This window comes from Rhinolophus sinicus, linkage group LG01 (assembly GCF_036562045.2).
Source record: "Rhinolophus sinicus isolate RSC01 linkage group LG01, ASM3656204v1, whole genome shotgun sequence".
Taxonomy (NCBI): domain Eukaryota; kingdom Metazoa; phylum Chordata; class Mammalia; order Chiroptera; family Rhinolophidae; genus Rhinolophus; species Rhinolophus sinicus.
Genome location: NC_133751.1, coordinates 17121366 through 17145380, shown reverse-complemented (window position 1 = coordinate 17145380; position 24015 = coordinate 17121366). Strand labels below are relative to the sequence as shown.

Genomic DNA, 24015 nt, shown 5'->3' with positions numbered 1-24015 from the left:
ATATATACACATATAAATGTATTTAAGTAAAAATAATATCAATATATATTATCAATATGTGTATGCTACAACTTAATGCAAGTATTAGAAGAAATGAGTGGAAGTTAGACTTAAAAAGTCAAATAAAAAATAGAGAAAGAACAACAGAGTAAACCTAAATAAGGTCAAAGACAGAAATAATTAAGTCAGAGATAGAAACTGTGATGTTAATTTTCTGCCAACTACACTGAGCTAAGTGATCCCAGATAACTGGTAAAATATGATTTCTGGGTGTGTCTGTGAGGGTGTTTCTAAAAGAGATTTAAAATCAGTAGAAGACCACCCTCACAAATGTGGGTGGATTTCATCCAATTTGTTAGGAGCCTGAGAAGAACAAAAAGGTAGGGGAAGGGTGAATCCTTGCTCTTCCTGAGCGGGGACCTCCATCTATCCTGCCCAAAACAAAAGAGCTCCTGGTTGTAGGACCTTTGCACTCCCAGACTTACACCATTTACCCCCTGGTTCTCAGGTCTTTAGACTTGAACTGAGCTATACCACTAGCTTTTCTGGTTCTCTGCTTGAAGGTAGCAGATCATAGTACTTCTCAGCCTCCATAACCATGTGAGTGAAGTCTTATAATAAATATCTCTCTCCTTCTCTCTCTCTCTCTCTCTCTCTCTCTCTCTCTCTCTCTCTCTCTCTCTCCCTCTCCCTCCCACCCTCCCTCTCTCCCTCCCTCCCTTCATCTCTCTCCATATATGTGTTATAAGTTCTATTTCTCTGAAGAACATTGATTAATACAGAAACTAATAATTGTAAAATAAAAGAACAGTAGATAACTCAAAAGTTGGATCTTGGGAAAAAATGAGTTAAGATAAACTGACAAACCAATGTAGTCATCAGGATAAACTTAATCATAAAAGGTATTAAAAAAAGAAAACGATGAAAATGAAAAGCAAACGCCTGCTACTTTCTATATGGTGGAAGGGAATTTATGTGCTTTGTTTTCTCCTATCTCTAGCCATCTAAAACAGTATCTAGCACTTAGTAGGCACATAACAAATATTTATTGAATGGATGACTTGGGCGAGAAGAGTTTTTAAAGAGCTAAAATTGTAGAAACTCTATTTGCTTTTACATTTACCCACTGATTTGAATTTTAACATTTTTACAATATGATGATAAATTACATTGCTCAAAAGAAAATAAAAACAAGAAGTAGGGCATCTTAAAGCTGCTAATCTTTTGATTTTGTTTTTCAGCTCATTTTTAGTGCACTTTACTTTTTTTTCTTTTTCTATTTTCTGTGGTCACTACAGGGAAGACTTTATTTCTATTCAGATTTTCCTCCTCTTTTCTCCCATCAGTTTGAGATACATTGTTGGGATTTTGTATGTGCCTAAGAAACTGAAATAAATCTATTTCTTATGTATCTTTCCCAATACTTGATTATTTCTTACTATAAAACTGAGCTTGCCTCTCTCTCATAATAAGTTTATTTTTTATTTATTTTTACAATGTATTTATTCATTCAATAGAATTGGAGTTCCCAAAGTATGTCTCCCTGACAAACATAATCAGCATCCCTGGGAACTTGTTAAAACTGCAAATCCTCAGGCTCCATTCCAGTCTTACTGAATAAGAAACTGCAAGGTGGGGTTGAGTAACAACAATCCGTTTTACAACCCTCCAGGTGATTCTGACACATCCTTAAATTTGAGAACCACTGCAATGGTTTTCAATGGTGGAAACAACAGGAGCATAAGAAAAGCACAAACTCTGGAATCAGACAGGCATGAGTTTGAATCCCACATCTACAGGTAATGCATTTTCTTTGTAACTTTGGAGAGATGACTTAACTTCATCAAGCCTCAGCTCCTTCATCTGAAAAATACAAAACATCCAGAACTGTGAGGATTCAATGCAATATAAGTAAAATTATATCTCAACAACATTGTGGTTATTCATCCAATAAGTAATTATTCAACATCAGCTACACACCAAATGGTGGTTGGTGATAGAGGTTATGAAGGCAGAATTCCAATTGCTGAGTTACCTAGATTTTATGCTATCAGTACAGAGTGATGGACTCTGCCACTGGGTGTGTGTAAACTTAACCTGCCTCAGTGCAGAAGAGCAGGACATGAACAGAGAGTTGGGAACTGGGCTCTAGGTGACATCGCCCAGATCTAGGACATGTGTATCTTTTCTTGTTGCTGCATATGACGGTAGCAGAGAGAAGTCAGAGAAAAAAAGATGTAAAATGTTGATGCAGCTACCAATCCAGATCCCAACAAGGAAGAAGTACAAGATCAGTAAGATCCTGAACCCAAGAAAACTTGGGAAGCATTGGCCACAAGATCAGCAGAAAGGATTTTCTTCATGGAGGTCTCCAGTCCTGTCTTTCCCTCTGTGCACACACTTCAAAGGGAAAGAGGCACAGCAGGCCATGTAGTTGCTTTATATTTAGGAAGAAAAATACTGTCTGACTTTTTTTCTTTTCTGAGATAGAATACAGTACCTAAGTTAGCAAAAGTGCCAGTGACCTGTTATTTAGGTTATGGAACATCTACATAGCTCCCCCATGTTTCTTTAATGACTCAGCCAATCTACTCAACCTGACATGGATGTTTATGCTCGTTGGTATACTGACTTAATTCCTGGCCTCAGGGAAGTTTGCAGGGCAGTGGTTTCTGATTTTTCTCTCTACTGGTGAAAGCAAATCTAGTATCACAATCTCCAGATTTTATTCCAATGACTGGGTTTTTCACAGTACTTATGTCTCTTATACCAGTTTGCTGTCCTTGTTCCCAGGTATCCTAACTTTTAAGCAGATCTTCTGTATTCTCTCCTCAAATACAATTTTTTCTACCTTATGCACTAGTCCAGAAGTGTTCAACTGGAGGGGAAGTTGCAGATTTTGACCCCCGGAAGACATTAGGCAATGTCTGGGTGTAGTATTGGTTGTCACAACATGTGGATGCTACTGGTATCTATTGGGCAAAAACCAGAGATGCTGCTACACATCTTACAATGCAGAGGACAGTCCCTTACAACAAAAAATGATCTGACCTAAAATGTCAGTGGCACCAAATTTGAGAATTCCTGCCCTAATCCTATAACATGTTCCCTTCCCCTCTCTTGTGCCTTTGACAGTTGTTCCAGGCTTCCAGGATGGTAACTACAGATCTACTGTAATGCTGATATGTTTTTCTGACACTTTGAACCCCATTGGATGAGGTTTTTTAACTTAATTGGGAATGTTATGAAAGCTATCTTCTGTTAGACTTTTCTCTCTACCTCCAAAGCCCCCATTGTCTGATATTCTGGCTTAGGATCAAATCTCTGGACTCATATCCCTACACATAGACACTTAACCCAACTTATCTAGACTCAGATTTTATTCAAATCTGTGAATCCATTGGTTTTCTATACTGACCTTAAACTAAAATGCATATTAAGCATCAAGTTGTGGTATATGATGCACTGATCCTCTGAAAACTGTTGGACTTTGAGGTGAAGATTATATCTAATGATTCTGAAACAGAACACTACATTCTCCAGCTTTTGTTAGTGTGTATAGTCTTTTCCAACAAAACATGTTACTTCAACTTGCTTTGCAACTTCCTAAAACCTTCTATACAATATTGTACACAATTATATTACTAACTACATCCTAAAACCAATTAACTTGAATAAATTAGTAGGTGTACCACGAATATCCTGACATTATTGATCAAAATTTGAATCAGGCATGATACTTATACAGAGTTAATAATACTCAAATCCTCATGATTTAGGACAAAAGAAGTCTCATTGTTCCTTACAAAAGTGTCATTCTGCTTTACATCACCCTCATTTAGATTCCTGGGCTAAAGGAGCCTAAAACATATGCATTCATAATTGTCAGAACAGAAAGAGACATACTAAATCGTGAACATGCATTTAAAGCTCCCAACCTGGAAGTACACAGTGTCAGGGTACCCAAGACCACCACCAATATTCAGTGATTTCCTGGGAGGGTTGACAGGACTCAGCATGTATTAGTACTTATGGCTATGATTTATTACAGCAAAAGGATACAAAGCAGAATCAGCCAAAGGAAAAGGTACATGTGCCAAAACGCAGAGGAAACTAGCTACAAGCTTTCACGCATCCCCTACCAGTAGCATCACACATGATGCACTAATTCCTCCATCAGTAAGTTTGTGACTCAGAATAATTATTCTCTACAAGGAAAATGCTTCACTTCAAGAGGATAAGATAGAGAAAAACAACTCTGCCTGTGTCCAGGTGCAGAGCCAGAAATAGTTGGAAAACATTGATAATCATGATGAGATTAGTAAATATTTCACTATGGAATAAAAAAATAAATGGGCATGATTAAATTTGGTCATTATCAAGAATCTGTTCATGAAGGGGAAAGTAGTTCCCCTTTTCCACAATTTCACTTTCTGTGGTTTCAGTTTCCCATGATCAATGGCAGTCTGAAAATATTGAATGGAAAATTTCAAAAATAAAGGATTCATAAGTTTGAAATTGAGTGTAGTTCTGAGTAACATGAAATCTTGAGCCATCCCACTCTGTCCCACCAAGGATGTGTTTGTCCAGCATCTCCACACTATATACTCTCTCCCTTCTCTTCCATTAGTCACTTACAATAGCTGTCTTAGTTGGTTATCAGATAATTTGTTGGAGTATCACAATGCTTGTGTTCAAGAAACCCTTATTTTACTTAATAATGGCCCCAAGGCATAAGACTGATTGATATTGGCAATTTGGATATGCCAAAGAGAAGCCATAAAGTGCCTCCTTTAAGTGAAAAGGTGAATGTTCGTTCGTGACTTAAGAAAAAAATATTGTATACTGAGATTGCCAAGGTCTGTATATGGTAAGAACACATCTATCTGTGAAATTGTGAAGAAGGAAAAAATAAACTCATGCTAGTTTTGCTGTTGCATGTCAAACTGCAAAAGTTATGGACACAGTGCACGATAAGTGTTTAACATGGAAAAGGCATGAAATTTGTGAGTGGAAGACATGAAGAGGAAACATGTTGGACCAGAAAGCACTAAACATATAGCAAAACTGCAGCAAAGGGTCCCCTGAAATTAGTGACGCCAAGCCATTTACTGCAAGTGAGGGATGGTTAAGAGATGCAGAAATAGGTTTGAACTGAAAAATATAAAAATTACTGGAGAAAGAAAGAAGGAGACCACATTCATACAACTTTTATTACAGTATATTATAGTTTTTCTATTTTAAGCTCTTAATTCCTTAATGTACTTAATTATAAATTAAAGCTTATCATAACTACATATGTAGAGGGAAAAAAATATATATATATATATGGTTTGGTACAATCTGCAGCTCTAGGCATCCACTGTGGGTCTTAGAATGTATCCTCTGAGGAAAAGGAGGGGACTACTGTAAATATGTAAAATAGTGTTTTCATGACTTAGGCAAAAGGATTCTATAATCTCCAAGATTTTCATGTTATTTCCTAACCTATATTTTGCTTTTTCGCTTTGATTTTTCTGCAATGTCTGCCTCCAATGATAATTTCATAGGGAATTATCTCTTGGAGTGATAATCTTTTTCTACCCATCATTATTCCTTTTCCTTGAGAAGTCAGAGATAAATGCCATCTGGACATAGCATTTTATCATCAGATGTTTTAATTTCTTGATCATCTGTTCTGGCAAGATACAGTTTTTCTTCAGTGTTTATTTTTCCTGCCCTGAGAAATGTTTGATTGTTTCTGGCATCTGTTCCTCTGCCTTCATCTGTTAACACAGAACAAGCAAAACTTTGGGGGGTTTGGCAATGCCTCCATCTGCTACAAATCCATCATTCTTGCCATGTTCCATAGCCAGGACCCCTGCAAAACAATATGGCAGAGGGCAATGCATGGCATGGAGGTGAGTGTCCAGAAAGTAAGATTAATATTTTCTCATCAAACCAGAGTGCACTGATCCGTGTCAGGGAAAGCGGTTCATTGCTTGACCTCTGCAGCAGGCTTTAACGGGCTTCTCCTTCCAGAGTAAAGTTCCAGAATTGCAAAATTTGTTGATAGTATATGCACTTTATCCTAAGTACATTACATTTTCTTAGACTTCCTCTTTCAGTCTCAGTCTTGGTTTCCATTTTCACATATGTAGTTGTTATCATGTATTGGACATTTATCTCATCCAGTCCAGCATTTTTCTACTACTATATAAAAACATGGTAAAATAACTTTTGTGATTTCTTTAGTATCATTTATTTTATTGTACATTTTCCTTTTTCTCTTTTTCGTTCTGTTCATACTATTTGATTTTCATTTCTTCCCAGAGGAAAATGTTAACCTTTTATTTTTTTCAGCTCTTTCTAAAAGATTAATTTTAAGTGATTTGCTAGAAATTTGAGAATAATAATTCACAATATAGTACATTAGTCCTGATCTACAAAATAATATATTGCTTGTGTCTCATTGTGTATGTTTGTGTGTGTATACACACATGTGTGTGTGCACATGTGAATGTGCATGTCTTATTTATAGTATATACTTATGTATATATGTGTGTATATAGTATAGATAGTATATACAGAGGGTACCAAAAAATGTATACACATTTTAAGAAAGAAATAAACTGTATTAAAATTATGCTGATGGTAAAACCACTTTGAGCACCTCTTGTAATTGCAGAAGTCAAATGTGACTTTTATTCATCTTTTGTTATTGGTATATATTGAGTATTAAAAATTTAATATTTTTTCCTTTCTTAAAATGTGTATACATTTTTTTGGCACCGTGTGTCTGTGTGTGTGTGTGTGTGTGTGTGTGTGTGTGTGTATCACACTATGGATTTCTACATTAACTTTTCTCCTTCATTGCAAACAACACTATGGAAAGTCCTTGCCATGGCTCATTCTATTCCAACCTTTGTGACTTTGTTTTAAACACTGCATGTTGAAGGAAATGCTAGTCCCCAACTCCACTGCCTGCCAGCTTTATCTTCCTGATTGTTCCCAAGTGTTCATGAAAATGTTCTATGATTAAGCCTTGGTGAGTTGATTTGTGAAGAGCTTACTTCCTCCCTACATAATTCTGAGTTTAAATCTAAAGATTACATACAATATTTTTCTTATTTCTCCCTGAAAAAATACTACTTAACCATGCAGTATAGTAATCAGCGCTTACATTGGACAGATACTTAATATAAATACATTATTATTTATGTCTGCTATAGTGATAACTGCTTAATTATATATTAACATGCTGTTCAAGTTGTTTCATGTGTGCATTTTGTTTTTAAATGAGGTTTGGAAGATTCAAAAAAAAACTGGCAAGGCAGTTTTTATCTGAATTTGGCAGGGGTGTTGGTAAGGGAATGAGAAGTTGGCTAAGAGGAAATTTCAAACTGGAAAGCAATTTTAAATCAAATACTCTAAGTATCAAAAAGCAGCTTCTTGAGCAGGAAACATTGAGCAAAGATATGAAGATAACATAAAGCAGAAAAACCTTTTATAACTGAAAGAAACGTAGTGGGAGCTTATATCACCAAGTAGTGAGGTCTATTTTAATCTTTCCTTATTAAGAGAGAGAAAAATAAATACATTTTAGAACTAGAAAATTGAGAGAGAACTACTAAACCTTTTTCCTATCCACTTAATCAGCTCTTCCTAACACCTGGAAGAAGAAAATTTGGGTAAAGAAAAGCCTTTTGTGAATTAAAAAAAAAAGCAAGGGAGGGACTTTGACTCTTAGCACATTTAGCAAAATCTAAACATTATGAAGATAATTGGACCTAATATTTTGAACCTAATTATGGGGACTCTAAAACTCAATGGCTAAAATAGTTCTTGCTATCTCTCAGTATTTCTTTGAATGCTTAATTTTAAAGACTTATCTGTTTGATTGAATGTAAAATTTACGTCTTTAAAATGAGGTTTTTAAATATATATGTATGTATAATGAAGAAGTGGTTATAGTTTATTAACCAAGCAGAAAAGGAGCAACTTGAAGACAGTGAATGCAGAAAAATATTTGGCTTTTAATATTGTGTGGCCCTATCAAACAATACAAAGGAAAGAAAGAAGATGGGATGTCAGGAGCTGAATCTGCAAGATTTAAATCCTGCAGTGATAATTTTGTCACTTAAACAAAAGGCATGGGTGAATGAAATTAAAAGCTGAAGGGAGTGTAGTTTCTTTTTTCCCCCTTAATTTAGCCAACTGTATAGTCAATATAAGTAGCCTAGCATTTTAATTAATAATGAACTACTATGTTATTGTTGGATACTGTGTAAAGGATGTTTTATAGTCCGTGCATCCGTAAGTCGCTATAACAACTTTATGGAACATTGATTTTTATGTATTTTTATTTATATTTCCATCTTACAGATGAAGTAATGGAGACTTGGAGAGTTTAACTAATTTGTTAAAAATCACACAGCTAGTAACATGGGAATGACTTTTCAAAACCAAGTAGCTTGAATCTAGAGTTCACATAATTAGGCGTCATACTATTCTACATTTTATAGGAGCAAGAATGAAAACAATGTTAACCCACCGATCATAAATTTTTAACCCACCAATCAAAAATATATTTTGGGAGGAAAGAGAATATACAAAATATGGCATTTATTTAAATTTTAAAAAAAAAGAGAAAACTTCATACTTCACTAAGAAAATTGAAGCGAAATTACATGGACTCCAGCTATAAACTTACCTACCTACCAGCATCTTTACCCACACATTCTGTGGATAAAACTATCTTGTATTAGACACCAGATCCTATTTTTTCTATATCTCAAGGAAATTGCCCCAGAACTTTCCAAAATATCTTTTGCATCATATTTTTTCTCTTAGAGCATCCCCATCATCATCAATTATACTATTATTTTCTATCACAGTTGAAAAAAAGAAAGCTGTCTTTACCCCGTTGTCCAGATAGTCCTTCAGTACTCTTTCTCCTTTGCAGCAACATCCCTACAAAGAGTCGGCTATCGTAACTCAATCTTATCCTTCTGTTTCCATTAGTTCTTATATATCCCCCAAACAAGCTTTTTCTTCCTCCATTGTCACCAAAATTGCTCTCAAAATGCCAATGACTTCTTAAAAAATAAAACTATGATTTGCAATCACAACACATAAAATCTTGCCACATTATAGCGTGCAGTACAAACTACCTCTGCTCAGATAGTTTTCCTATCAAATCACTCCCTATCATCTTGCTCCCTCAAGAGGGAAGAATTTTGTTTGTTCTGTTCCATGCTCAGTGATGTAGACACAGCACTTAACAGGGCCTAGCACTTAGTAAGTGCTCAAAAAGGATTTACTGAATAAATGAATGAATGAATGAATGAATGAAAGTATGAATAAATAAATGTGTGACTTAAAGTAACCCAATGGATACACCTTTCTTAAATTCATTAAGGAATGTATGTCAAGTCACAAAATGACTTACTATGTCATCATTCACTTAACCTCTGGTTATATTCTATAGAAAATCAATGTTGAAGGAAAGACCATTAATGAGATCAATAAACTGTGTTTCCTTAGGGTAGGTGTCCAGTCATAATTTTTCTATTTTACCTGCCTTTCACAGTGCTTCATAAACCTGAATAGTTGTTTGCCGAAGATGAAATGAATAAATGTAATTTCAATATTGCACTGAAAATAAACATGCAAGTACATATAACTTTGGAGGTATTTACTCTGTAACATATTCATTTTCCTGGCGAGGCCATTATATTTCACAACTGCAGGTATACAGGGAATCAACTGTAGAAATCTAAAAGAGATGTAATACTACCCTGGGGAAATAAATTACATCTTATTTTTATATGTAATTGAGGAAGAAAAGCACAATTTCCCTCTTAGAGGAAAATGAAGTCTCTAGAGAAAAATCTTAAATAGACTCAGTTTAGGAAGCAACTTAAATCATACTACACGCCAATTACATTTAAAACGTTTTGTTGGTGGGATTCAAGGCCGCATACCTTCCAAACAGCTGTGTGCTTCATGAGAAGGGCAAGTGTGGTATCAATAAGCCTACGGGGAGGTTTAGTGGTCTCACTGTCTGTCCATGGAATCCACTGATACATAGTGTGCTGGGCCTCACAAATAAGATAAGGATTAAGAGTGGAACTGAAAAGCGAATTGTACTTGTAGACTGTGCATTGAGAGTTCAGCTGTACGGAGGACTGTGTGTTGAAACGATTGTGAATAGGGGAAGGGCACAGATGGTGTGGAGCAGGATGTGTACAAGACTCTAGAACTCCAGGTTCAGGGATCAATAGGGAACGCATCACCAAAGAAAGGAGGAACAAACTAATCACTTCTAAAATGCACTGTGTTTCTGCTTTAATGTTGATAAATGTGGAAATTGAGAATGCAAGTAAATTTCTTGACGTGTTGATCTCCTGAAAACATTTCTTTATATTTTAGAGGCCCTTATTGTCTAAATGACATTGTGTGATAACTCTTAAGGTTCGAAGATTGCATTAAGGCATAATTGTGGTATTTTGACCTGAGTTTCCTATTATTTGATTGAATTCTATCATTATTTAATGTCTTTAAATTTTTTCTTTTTAGTTTTTAAATGTGGATAATCTTTTTGGTACTGAAACAATGTAATTTTACAATTCAGATATCACGGCCCAGACTCTAAAATGGTTATTAAAAGTGAACCATACATTTAAAATTTTAATGTAAAACTAAAGACAGTGTAGTTTCCTTTAAGATTTGGTTTACCATAAATATTTTGTTATACCTATAATAGTCTAAACTGAATGAAGTGTTTTCTCCACTTAGGACTTTTTTTTATCACAGAAGGTTAATGCAGTATAATAAAAGTATAGCTTCAATTTTTAGTTTTGTCTACCATGAGTAATAGGACCAGCTGGATTAAGTTCCATCTTTGCTCCAGGCAAACTGTGAATTTAAAATATTTGCAGTTTCTTATTCTTCTTTTAGAGTAAGGAATAGGATTGAGGTGTCATAAGAATTTCAAGTCCAAAAGAAATGCACCTGCAGCACCATTAAGCACTATGAAGAATTTATCTGGAAAAATTTTACAAATAACTTTTGTTCATCTTATATTTAAAATCCAGCTGAGATCCTAAATATGTATATCTTTACTACCATTGCTATCTATTATAGATGACAATATAAACAAGTCATCATTTGAAGAGAGCAATAATATATCCATCTTTTGTATATTAATCCTAGAAAATTTTGTTGTATAAGTTTTAGGAAATCATTATTCTTAGAATTATAACCAAGATGTCCTCAGAAGAAATATTTAATGTTTAAATGTTATCACTAAATTATTATTTTATTATATAAAGTGTCTCCAGAAATTGAGATCCTAAAAATCTTAGAGATTTCTAAAATTATAAGACATAAATGGGTAAAACATTGCATATACATATATATGCAATAAATGCAGATTTAATCAAGAAAACTGATTGAATAATACCAATATCACCTATAATTTAAAATATAAAAATTAAAGTAACAACACATGATTATTTTCTTGCCCACTTATTTGTCAACTTTTGGTTAAGAAGACTTAGAAAAATATTTCATGCTTACTAAGAATGTGATGAAGATTACACACTGCTAGGAAACAAATATGTCAACTTGTGTTTTAGAAATATATTTAACATAATATCAAATGAATAAAGCAGATATATTGCAATGCATCTAAAACAATATTTTACTAAAATAGAATATGCACACACTCACACATACACACACATAAAGGAAAACTGGAAATTCTATTAAAAGTATAAAAGTTAGGTGGTTAGGTGGTTACAGTAGTTACAAAATTGAAGAATTATGGGTATTTTTTGTTTGTTTGTCTTGTAGTTTACCTTAGCTTTAATAAGGATACTTTTTTCATAATTAAAAATCACAATTATAACATAAGTTAAAATATGGAATTTTTTGTTATATGATCTTGACTAAAATAAGTTTTGTATAATTTTGTTTTTTTAAAAATATAGACAATTAATTAAAAGTATTGTTAAATACTATAAAGTTATGAGAGTAAGAGTGATTTAATTCACTTTAATCTTGTTGGAAGTCATCTATTAAATAAGAAATTACCATGGATGAACACATAATTCTCAGACTTTAAGATGTTATGTTATGAATAAAAATTCAGTAACACTAACTAACGCATGTTTTCTTTTCACGTAGTCATTGCCATCCTGTTGTTTGTGTGAGAGTTATTTGACAAAATGGATACTGCTTACTTGTTTTATATAGAATTCATTATGTCACATGCCTGATTTGTCAAACATAACAAGAAATTGTTCTTGCTACAATTTCTCCTATTTGATGGCATATTTTTTAGAAAATGCAAATACTTTACCTGCAATACAGAATCTACCACTTCCAATAATACTGATTTACTAATATTTGAGATAGATTCCAGCCTAAACTGCATATTATCTTTTTTTTACATAACTTTGAATTGATTTACCGTTATTTCAAATACTAAATATTTCAGTGTTGTGAATGCAATAGCAAATATTCATTGTGTGTTTACTATGTGCTAGTAAAGGACTTTAAAGTCATTCTTTTATTTAATCCTAACAGCCCTGTGAGGTAAATCTGTTGTTTACTCAGGTTTCTCATAATTGATCTGTAGATCTTATAGAGGTTCAGTGTCTTTCCCAGGAGAGGACAGGAGATTCATGGAGGACCTGGGTCTCCAATCCAAGTCTGATTCTAAGGTACTATGCCTTCCTTCCTCTTTTATCCTTTCTACTGTGTCATAATACTTGATACAAACATAAAGTGTTTTGGTATGCTATGATTAAAGGTTGTCCTGGGGAAGCTTGAAGAAGACTAATTAGGAGCAGATTATCTTGTGTGATTGAGTTAAGAAATATATTTGGCTTTCTCTGGTTGTTCTTGAGTTGGAAATGGGAACAAAAGAGGGAAGGAAGTTGGCAGTCATTGGCCATGTTTTGACCATCTGAGCAGGTTGTTTGAGCTTGTGGTTTAGCTTCCTGGATTGGTTTCTGCAGAGGTTATGGTTTGGTTTCCTAGGCTTTGAATGTGGGTCAGAGTTCAATTGTATATGTGATCTGGCCCTTGTCTCTTTCTTTATTCAGTAAAATATACAAGTAGACAGATATAGTCAATGGCCATTTTCTCTCTCTCCTCATCTTGCTTTTCTACTCTTAATCAACTTTAATTTCTCATGTTGTAGGGATCTAGCTCTGAGGAAAAGAGGACAGCCGAAAGGGAAGCACAGACTTTATGACACTAGCACATTCTTATAACCAGAACATCCAATTGTCTTTGTGTCGTAATTGGTAGATTACAGAATTTTACTGCTTTGAGATCATCTTTAATGAATTAACTAAACAGGAAGTAATAAAAGTTCTAAACAAATCACTTTGCAATGATACAGATCATCAAAATTTTAAAAGGAAACTTACAAAACCATAACATTTAATCAACAAAGGGAAAGAATTAATAATACTGTAAGCATAGTGCTTTACATCTTATAAGTTGTCTTGTCTTCACATGAAGTATTATATTTGATGCTAAAACAACCTTTCAATGTAGATATTATTTTAAGCTTATTGAATAGATAAGAGGAAAAATCAGTGTTCGCACATTCCATTACCAATACCTGGAAGTCTTCTCTCTAGTATCCTTCTTACAGATCTCTACTAATTTTAAAGCCCAACTTAACTGAATCTTTTCTGTGAGCTCTACTCTAATTTTCACAAAGATAATTTCACCCATCACTCTGCCTGTACATACTTCTGTCACATTTATGTCACCATTAAATTTATTTTACATCATTTTTTACTGGGTGTTGAACATCTGCAATTCATGGACTAGATATTATTATTTTTATAGCCTCAATATCTAACAAAATTCCTGGAACAGATTAAGTGCTGGATATTTTTTTTCTAAACAATTAAAATATTGAATAAACTGTGTAATATCATATAGCTCAAATAAGTAGTAAATGAAAGTGAACAAAGCTTTTCTGTCATAAAATTTTGCTTTCTGATGATCCATTTCACTAATATGGTAATAAATAAATAAATAGATAAACAAATAAATAAATAAGGAAAGCTATTACAGATATAATTTGTTTTTAAGTTTTTGAAAATCAAGATGACAATTTTGCTAAACTTGCATGACACATTTTTTGTTTGTTTTTTTTCCCTTTGTTGATAAATTGTTTAAACAATCAAAACAACACTCAAAATGTCTTCAGGCTTTTGTGCCTTCCATTAACACATTCACAACCTTCACAAACCCACAAGCACACACTATTTAAGCCAACACTTCTGATGTGGCTAATTGACTTTACATGATGAAAGAGTCAATATAACATTTGATTTTCCTGAAGTTAATAGTGTCTTTCTTATGATCATCTTTATTTCACTTTTGGTCATTTAAAATTTTAAACACAGTCATATGTACCAGGATTTGCAGAACATGTATTTATTTGTTGGTAGTGTGCAATTGTAATTACTTTATTTATTATAGCAAAGTTAGCCTCTGCACAGCGTTTACAATTAAAAATCAAAGAATTCATTTTCCTGCTCTCACATTGTATTAATTATTTTCTTTATTTTTTTAATTTATTAAGGAGACAATGGTTAGTAAAATTACATAAGTTTCATGTGTACAATTCTGTAATACATCATCTATATATGACATTGTGGGCTCACCACCCAGGGTCAGTTCCCCTTCTATTATTTTCATTGGCTATTTAGAATTGTTCCATGATCAAATAGCAATTGATAAAACTACATTACAATGGCCTGTCACCCATCTAAATTAGCCTCCTGTTGACCATTTATCAAAACTGCCAAATACCTTACAAAACTTTTCAAAATCACAGTAGCAGGTATTCAACCTTCAAATGTACAAGGATTTCCGCAGGAGACTTCAGCCAGGCCTGCGAGGGAACCATGTTTTGCAATAAGTATGACATGATGTCACTGTTTGGAGCCCTCAGGGCAGGATTCATCAAATTGAATATGCAATGAAAGCTGTCAAACAAGGTTCAGCCACAGCTGGTTTGAAATAAAAAACCCATGCAGTGTTGGTTGCATTGAAGAGAGCACAATCAGAACTTGCAGCTCATCAGAAAAGAATTCTCCATGTTGACAACCATATCGGTATTTCAGTGGCAGACTTACTGCTGATGCTAGACTGTCAGGTAATTTCATGTGGCAGGAGTGTTTGGATTCCAGATTTGTGTTTGACAGACCTCTTCCTGTGTCTCATCTTGTATGTCTAATTGTAAGCAAGACCCAGATACCAACACAAAGATATGGCTGGAGACCATATGGTGTTGGGCTGCTTATTGCTGGTTATGATGATATGGGCCCTCATGTTTTCCAAACATGTCCATCTGCTAACTATTTTGACTGCAGAGCTGTGTCCATTGGAGCCCGTTCTCAATCAATTTGTGCTTACTTGGAGAGACATACGTCTGAGTTTATGAAGTGTAACTTGAATGAACTGGTTAAGCATGGTCTGTGTGCCTTATGAGAGACACTTCCTACAGAATAGGTCTTAACTACAAAGAATATTTACATTGGAATCATTGGTAAAGACTTGGAGTTTACAATATATGATGATGATGATGTGCCTCCATTCCTGGAAGGTCTTGAAGAAAGGCCACAGAGAAAAGCACGCCCTGTTCAACCTGCTGATAAACTTGCAGAAAAGGCTGATGAACCAATGGAGCATTAAGTGATAAACCAATCTATAAGTGTATTATTAAATATGTAAGAATGCAAGAACATGTACTGATGACAATAATCTATACTTTGAACCAAAACATCCATAGTGGTGACATTTTAGGAAATCAGTCCAGGTGTGAGTTTTTTCCAAACGACTTCACTGTGAACCGTATACTGTGATTCAGTTGTTTTTCAAAGGGTCTATACAATCATTTTCTAGAAAGTATAGTCATCTGTACTAATGTTTTTATATAAAGAATATAGTGTCTTTGTGGTTTTAGAGACAACTGTGAAATAAAATTGTTTCACCTGCTGGGGGAAAAAATGTACAAGGAGTTTGCAGTTATCTCTGTCATAAACAACTAACACTGCAAATCCTTATTGTGAAGTGATATTTGTAGCAAGAAGGATTGATTATTAAATATTTGAATTCTAAAAATGCATGTGTTTTGAGCAAAACAATTAAGGAGAATATTTACATTAAATTTATGTAGAGTGGAGTCCTAAAATTATTTCTTCTTAAGGCTATCATTTTCTTCTTCTTCTTCTTCTTCTTCTTCTTCTTCTTCTTCTTCTTCTTCTTCTTCTTCTTCTTCTTCTTCTTCTTCTTCTTCTTCTCCTCCTCCTCCTCCTCCTCCTCCTCCTCCTCCTCCTCCTCCTCCTCCTCCTCCTCCTCCTCCTCCTCCTTCTCCTTCTCCTCTTCTCCTCCTTCTTCTTCTCATTATTATTATTATCATTATCATTATCATTATTACTATCATTAACAGTTGCCATCAAGGAAGTTTCTGAGGACTTACATAAATTCAATTAAATTTTATATCTCCTATAGGGAATGACTGATAAAAATCTATTAAATAAAATACAAGTAACTTCCATTTTATGGAATGATGCTGAAAAGGTCACCCAATGTTCTATAATTCCATATTTTAGTTCATCACTTAGGAACCATTTAATATCATACTGTATTTAAATTCAGATAACCTGATACTTGTTTGATAATAAATGAACTGATTGTTGAAGGAATACATATGGTGACAACTTAAGAGGGTAATAAGTCTGCATGTTATCGCCCTGCTCCTTTTCAAGCAACGTTGTTTAGGATTTCAAGCTTTTCTCTATATTTCAGATTTATATTTCAGAATTGCACCTTTATTAGGAGTCCTATACTAGTTTCTTAAGTTTTCAAATGCTATTTTCCACCTCTTTCTCTTCCTATGATTTAAAGGAGGATTCCCTAGAGTTGTATCATAGTGGAAAAATTACAGTAAAAGAAAGAGACAAAATGTAAAAAAAAAAAAGTAATAGTAATGTTGAATGTGAGTAAAGGATATATGGAAGTTTTTTGTGGTGTTTTTACATATTTTTGCAGCTATCTGTTTGAAAAACTATAACAAGATAAAACATTATAAAGAGCAGAAAAACCCATTCAACTGGCACGTGGATTATAGAAAATACTGAAATGACAAATGATCCTTCAAATCAATACTATGTAATACCATTGAAGTCATATCACAAAAACAGATTAGTAAGAAATGCTTTTGTACCACCAAAAGAAAAAAAATGCTAAGGATTTGACTTAAGATCCTAGCAACATACCTATATGAAATAAATAGTGAAAGTATGTTGAAGTGAACAACTACTAAGAATAAAAGTAAATTTAATAAAAAGGAAAATAGAAAGATAAGTATACAAAATATTGTTTTAAAAATGATAAATATATGGTAAACCATTTAAGGATGAAAGAAGAAAACTAAAATATGTATTAGGAATAAAAATGACTTAAAACAACAGGTAGATAAGATAAATTATTAGAGTATCACATGCAACTTTGGTACAAATTTGAAAATCTAGATAAATTAATTTTAGTGAAATATAAATGACAAATTCATACTGAAAAGTGGTAGGTCAATTTTTAATAAATTGGAATTTTAAGTTCGGTATAGGTGGATTTAAAAAAAAAAAAAGTAACAAAGCACTTAAACTTTTACCTGTGGGAGAAATTAGGGAACACTTAAAAACACTGAAGCCATACAACAGAGCATATAAAAATAGGGCTGGATATTCATGAAATCAGAAGGAATGTTTCTGAACGTTTAAATTTAAAGAGAGGCTATGTAGCATGTAGGAAGTTATTTTTGGGACCCTAGAAATACTTTTTAAAATGGTAAACAGTCATTTTTTTTCTTTTTTTCTTTTAGAGCAGCTAAACGTGAAGCACAAAATCATGTCTGGATTCTGTAAAATAAAACAAAAAATAACAAATACAGAAAAAAAAAATAGTTGGAAGTATCATACCCAACTTAAAACTCAAAAGAAATCAACACTCTGAATTAAAAATTCTGGTTTGCCTTCAGGAAAATAAAATAGAAACATAAAATACCAGGGGTGCCAAAAAAAATGTACACAAGTGGACACTTTGTTCACCATTGCTCATATAGTAGTTTGCTGTAATCAGAAGTGTCTGGATGCTGATGATAACCACTTTGAGTAACTCTTGTAATTGCAGAAGTCAAACGTGACTTGTATTCCTCTTCTGTTATCAGTATATAGTGAGTATTACAATTTTAATACAATTTTCCTTTCTTAAAATCTGTATACATTTTTTGGCTCTCTGTATAATTTTAAATTTCAGCTAAAAAAAAAATAACATGCATGAAAATTGCTAAGGTAATCTATATGCTTAAAAAAAAAAATGACAAAGTAGAATAAAGTGAAACTTACCCCACCTTATAGTGTGTATTATAATAAAAACAATATTTTGTTGCCACTCTGGAGAGAAACAGACCCAGGTATATTTGGAAACTTACTGTATGTATCCAGTAGCAAGATAAGTCCTCAGATAATGAAAAAAACAGTAGGTCATTGAAGTAATAGAGCTATGATAACTGTATATACACATGAGAACTTACAGAAAACCATCAATATACCCAGAATTTACATGAAACTTATTTTTGGATCGGTTATACATAAAAAAATAAAAGTATAGAATGATAAAAGAAAATATGTGTCTCACCCCACCAGTCATTCCCTATAATATTCTGTTTTATATAGCATGTGTTATTATCTGAAATTCCCTTGATGATACATCTGTGTCTGTTTATAAACCTCCCCTTCCTTTCCTCATTAGAATATGAGCTTCAGAGGAGCAGGAACTCTCTGAGTCTTGTTCCCTGTTTCATTCTTCAAGCCCAGATCTTTATCTGGCATAAAACAGATACTAAAAAATTGTTTTAAAATAAATGATTGGGTAAACAAATAAACAAACACACACATGATTGAATGAAGAATCTTCTAATAATCACCATGGTGGATGAGATTGTATTCCTGAAGGAGGCCTACCTAACCACGTATCACATTGTTCATAGTTTTCATAACGTTGTGGACTCACTCGAAGCATGAAAGTGAAAAACGTGTACCAAGAACTCATATGTAAGCCTACAATAGAGCACAGGAATAATTAGGCTGGTCACACTCTCTAAATACAGTTTAACAATACAAAATAAAGAAAAAATGTTGATGGATTCTGACATTATTATTGAATTTCTGAAATCCAGAGTTGGAAGAAATATCAAAGAATTATTTTGTTCCTATGAAGCTGAGATGCAACAGTGGGGCTAAATTCCCATGTATGTGTAACAACCATTGGTGGCACAGGTATCTCTGCTGGTTTCCTGTCTTCATTCCCTTCAGATCCCCGTTAGTAATGAGATTTCTGCTCATAATGAGTCCACAAGCTTGCAAACCATGTTCTTGGGATTCCATCAGGTAAGTGGAACAGTTAATATCTACACTTGTCCACTGACTAACTAGAACTGTGAAGATATAAAGAAGAAAAGGGAGAATCAATGCTTTAAGTACTTCAGAACTGCTGCCTTAAACAAGAAAACACCATCTCATTGTGTCCTTTGTAGTAAGGCACAATTGTCTAACATCACGCCTTCTCCCTTCCACGCATACCCAGGAATCTATCATTAGATAAGTGTTCAAATTCAAATAAATAGTTTGCTTTATGGGCACTATGATATTTCAAAAATAGCAACCAATATGTTTTGTTGTAGTGATTTTTTTTTTTAATTCCTTTTATCCTGTCTGTTCCTTCCAGTAAGAAAAAGACTAGGCTGACTTTCATCTCAGAAAAAACGATGCCATATTGGAAGGGAGAAATAAAAACAAGTTTTTTCCTTGCTTGTAAATATCAAAAGTTCAACCACAAGAAGAAACAAACAGGACTCCAGTGCATGAACAATACAGAGAAATAAGATGATATGTGAGCATTTAGGAAAAAATTTTGGACTCCAAAGATTTAATAAATGTTTTTCAGGCTATCAAAGAAGGAAGTTAGAAGAGAGACAAAAAGTGAGTAGATACTGTGGACTTCCCCAAAAGGGGCTCGATTCCCAGTAGGAGACTAAGCAAAGACATTAGAAATGCCATATATTTTTAGAGTATTTTCAAGTAGAGAATATCTTTCTCTCTTTCCTGAGTAGAAAAGCAGATGGGCCTGAGATGTCCTCACTGATTCTTCATTCTCCAGCATGGCCTTGAAACACAAAATGTGTCTCCAACTCCTGAGAGTAGCACGGTAATGGTAGAAGTTTTAAATGATGTCTAAGAATGTTCTTTATGCCTGTGTGGTTGGACGGAAGCAGAAGGATGTCTGTGTGCCCACAGAAAGTACTGGAACTTCTTAGTAGTGGAAAAGAAGAGCAATACAGCAGTGACCTGCATGGATCAAAGGTCATCACCTAGCCGGGGTCATGGATGTCCTAGGAGTCCAGCAAGTCCAGGCTACAGAGAACTAGGTGGGCAGCCTTGCAACACCCCCCGACCCCCTGCCTATCACCACTGGACACTAGACACAATTCTGAGAAATGAGTGATGTTAATTCACTAGGAATATGTTTCTATTATTAGGCAAAATTGGAGCTAGAAATACTATGTCCAGTTATAGAAAAATATTGGTTACATTATTGTTACAATAAATTTATGGACTGAGAGTTGTATACACTGCAGTTTCAACAGCCTGTTCATTCTCTTCTACTTATATCCAGCAGGATCCTGGAAAACAGTTTGAAAGGGAGACTAGACCAAGATTTAAGTGATACCTGAGTATATCTTGTCCATAATTTAAATGTATTCTTAAGGATGCCACATCTCCTTCCTTTCGAGCATCTAGAAAAAAAGAGAAATGATATGATTTAAGACATCTCTACTGTTTCATTTTCTGTTGTTTGCTTTATTATTATCCCTTAACTTTACACAAAAACTCAACCACATGATAAAGCAAGAAGTACTGAGTCCTTTAAACAGAAGGAACTTAGAAAAATTTAACTAAACTTATTCCAAGTATTATTTAATTACATATTTTAGATAATCATGAGAAATTTGTCAACTATCAGCACATGGTCAAGAGGAAATTTCTAGCATGCAGTCAGCTTATTCTGTGACAACACCTTTGCCATGAGTTTGCCATAAAAAGAAATAGGATAGATTCTTCCATATCCCATTCACAGTGTGAGAAGGGAGTATTAGATCTCATCGTTCTCATGCTTAACACTGGTTCTATATTTTAATGCAAAGTACTTTCTTTCATGCCCATTATTTAACCACATGCCACCTGTTTCCCGTGAGATGCCTTTCTGAGCCACTGTCCAGACACTGCAATTAACCACTTGCTGCAGTGTCTGGACAGTGGCTCAGAAAGGCATCTCATGGGAAACAAAGGATCGAAGAGGCATCAACCCTGTGACAAGCACACCAGACTAAGTGGGAATTAACATTCCTAGGAGAAACCTTTAATCAGTGGCACGAGTGACTGGATAAATATCCCATTTTTCTTATCTGTATGAGGGATGTATGTGCTTTTTGTCCCACTGTACCCTGAAGATCCCCACCAGGATTGATCACTGAATTCCTTCACTTCCTGACTTACTTCCTCACTACACTGCCAGAGCTTTCTAAGATCACATTCCATATAAATACTTGTGTTCAAATCCTTGCTACTCTGTCTGCTGCTGGCAGTCAGAAGCCTAGATTACCCACAATTTCCACTGAGGCAAATATAGAAAATTGTGACTCCTTTCACAGTTGCAGAGAATTCAGGGTCTCATTGCCTTTGTGTAAAGAACAGGACCAGCTTCATGGACTGTGACCACTGCACTAACACAGGGTCCCACGCTCAGAAAGGGTCCTTGTGTTTAAGTTTTAATGTTCCCCATGTGTTGTCTTGATATTCTTAATAACATTATTTTTGTACTTGTGTTTTATACATGGAATTTGATGGGCCAATGGAGCATTTATAGGAGGGTTAGGGCCTTACTTCAAATGCAGTTGGGTCTCCTGCTACTTCCTCCCCTCTCCAAGGATGGCTTCTTGGCTGCCCACCACCCCACTGCTACTCAGCCCAATAATTGCTGTTATCCTCTATCTCTATTAGAGGCCTGGATGTGGTAGCAGGAACGGTCAAAAAGGTACACACACTGTTTATGCTCATTTGTGGGGTGGGGACCAGGCACCTATCAGGGTCTGCTTTCACCCTGTGTATATCTAAGACAGCATGGTGTGAAAAGAGAATAGCCATAATGATATGTCTCATACATTTATTAAAAATGAATTTCCTTATTTTTCCAAATGATCTTTACCTAACTCATGCAATCAAAATATTGTTTTCAAAAGGAACTCTGGAATTAAATCTGATTTGGTGTTTATGGAAAATAGCACACAAATGCCATGAGTTGCACAGCCTTGAAAACTATTAACTAAGTGTTCAATTTTCTCACTGACCAGTGAACAGTGACAAGTATTGACATTTGTATGAAATTATGGGATTTTCCAATGAAGAGTATGGGTCACATAAAAATACCACTATGTTAAACCTTAACCATCAGAAAGATACTGGCTCAAATGACTTCTTGTGCAGATAGTAACAGATACATGTATATATGTGTGTGTGTGTGTGTGTGTGTGTGTGTGTGTGTGTGTGTATATATATGTATATTGTTGTTATCAAATATATTCTTTTTCTGTAATCTCTGCTCATGAGATTTAGCCAAAAGCTATTTATTTAAGTTTAACCCCAATATCTTTTAATAGTATGTCTCTTTATTCATTTAGGTACTCTTCTATTTCATGAACAACTTATAGTCTTCAACATACATTGTTCACATATTTGTTAGATTTATATACAAATATATAATTTTAGGGAAATATAATGATGGCAAATATAGATAGTTTTATTTCTTTCATAAAAATGTATAAGGCCTTTGTCTCATTTATTTGTCTTGTACTTGCTAGGACTTCTAATACAATATTGAACAAGAGTGGTGGAAGCATACAATTCTGTCTAGTTTCTGATCAAAGCAGATGGGGATTAAATTGTGACCATTGCCCCAAAACATGTTGAAATCCTAACCCAGGGTCCTGTGAATGTGACGTTATTTGGAAATAGGGTCTGTGCAGACAAAATATAGTTAAAATTAAAGAAAAGGTATTTTAGAATTAACCCTAAATCTCATTACACATAGAAATTGAATTACCAATTAAAAAAAAAACAGAAAAAATTACAAATAACAGAGGAACATGTTAAACCACAATATAGTGATCCAGTCAGCAAAATCCAGACTGTAGGAAGCTATGGAGAAAAATACCCAGTTTCTTAGACAAATAGGTTGCAATTCTAAAAAAGTTGAAAAATATCAAGGGGGAACACATGCATTAAAAAAAAAAAAAAAAAAAAAAAGAGGTGAAATTAACTATAGAATGATAAAGTTACCAAAAAAAAAGTAAAATAAAGTTTATCATAAAAGCCAGGAATGTTTGAGAGGGGCTAATTGAGAACATCTGAGGAATTTCTATTTTCTGACCTAATAGTTTTACAAAGTCAGCTTTCTTTTTAACAATTTGTAAATTTCTAAACTTGTAAACAGTTTAAATTAATTACAAAAATCTTCAAAAATAACATTTAAAAAGCAGTTTGGAAAATACTAGGTTAAACACTGTTGAACAGATTTTTTCCCCCCGGAGGAATTCTCAGTGTCTTAACATTGCTAATGTTGTCTGTGAACCGTCAAGAGAGCAATTTAGCTTGCAACATTTCACAATCTAATTTGTCCAACAGCCCCTTTTTTTCTTAAAACACTTATTTGCACTCAAGATCTCCATGTTGTCTAAAGCACGGCTCAGAAAGTGCTTGTCTATTCAGTATAAACACCTAATCTCCTGGTATCCTAGGACACACTAGTACAATGCATATATAACATTACAAATATCAATGATGACATACTGTATTTAATTTACTAAGGAATCTTAAGTGG

The 24015-nt window shown here is 34.1% G+C and overlaps 1 pseudogene; it reads left to right on the top strand.

Annotated features, from left to right (window-relative positions):
- Positions 1-14944: 14944 nt before the first annotated feature.
- LOC109446485 (proteasome subunit alpha type-1) lies at positions 14945-15714 on the top strand (annotated as a pseudogene).
- The last annotated feature ends 8301 nt before the right edge of the window (positions 15715-24015 follow it).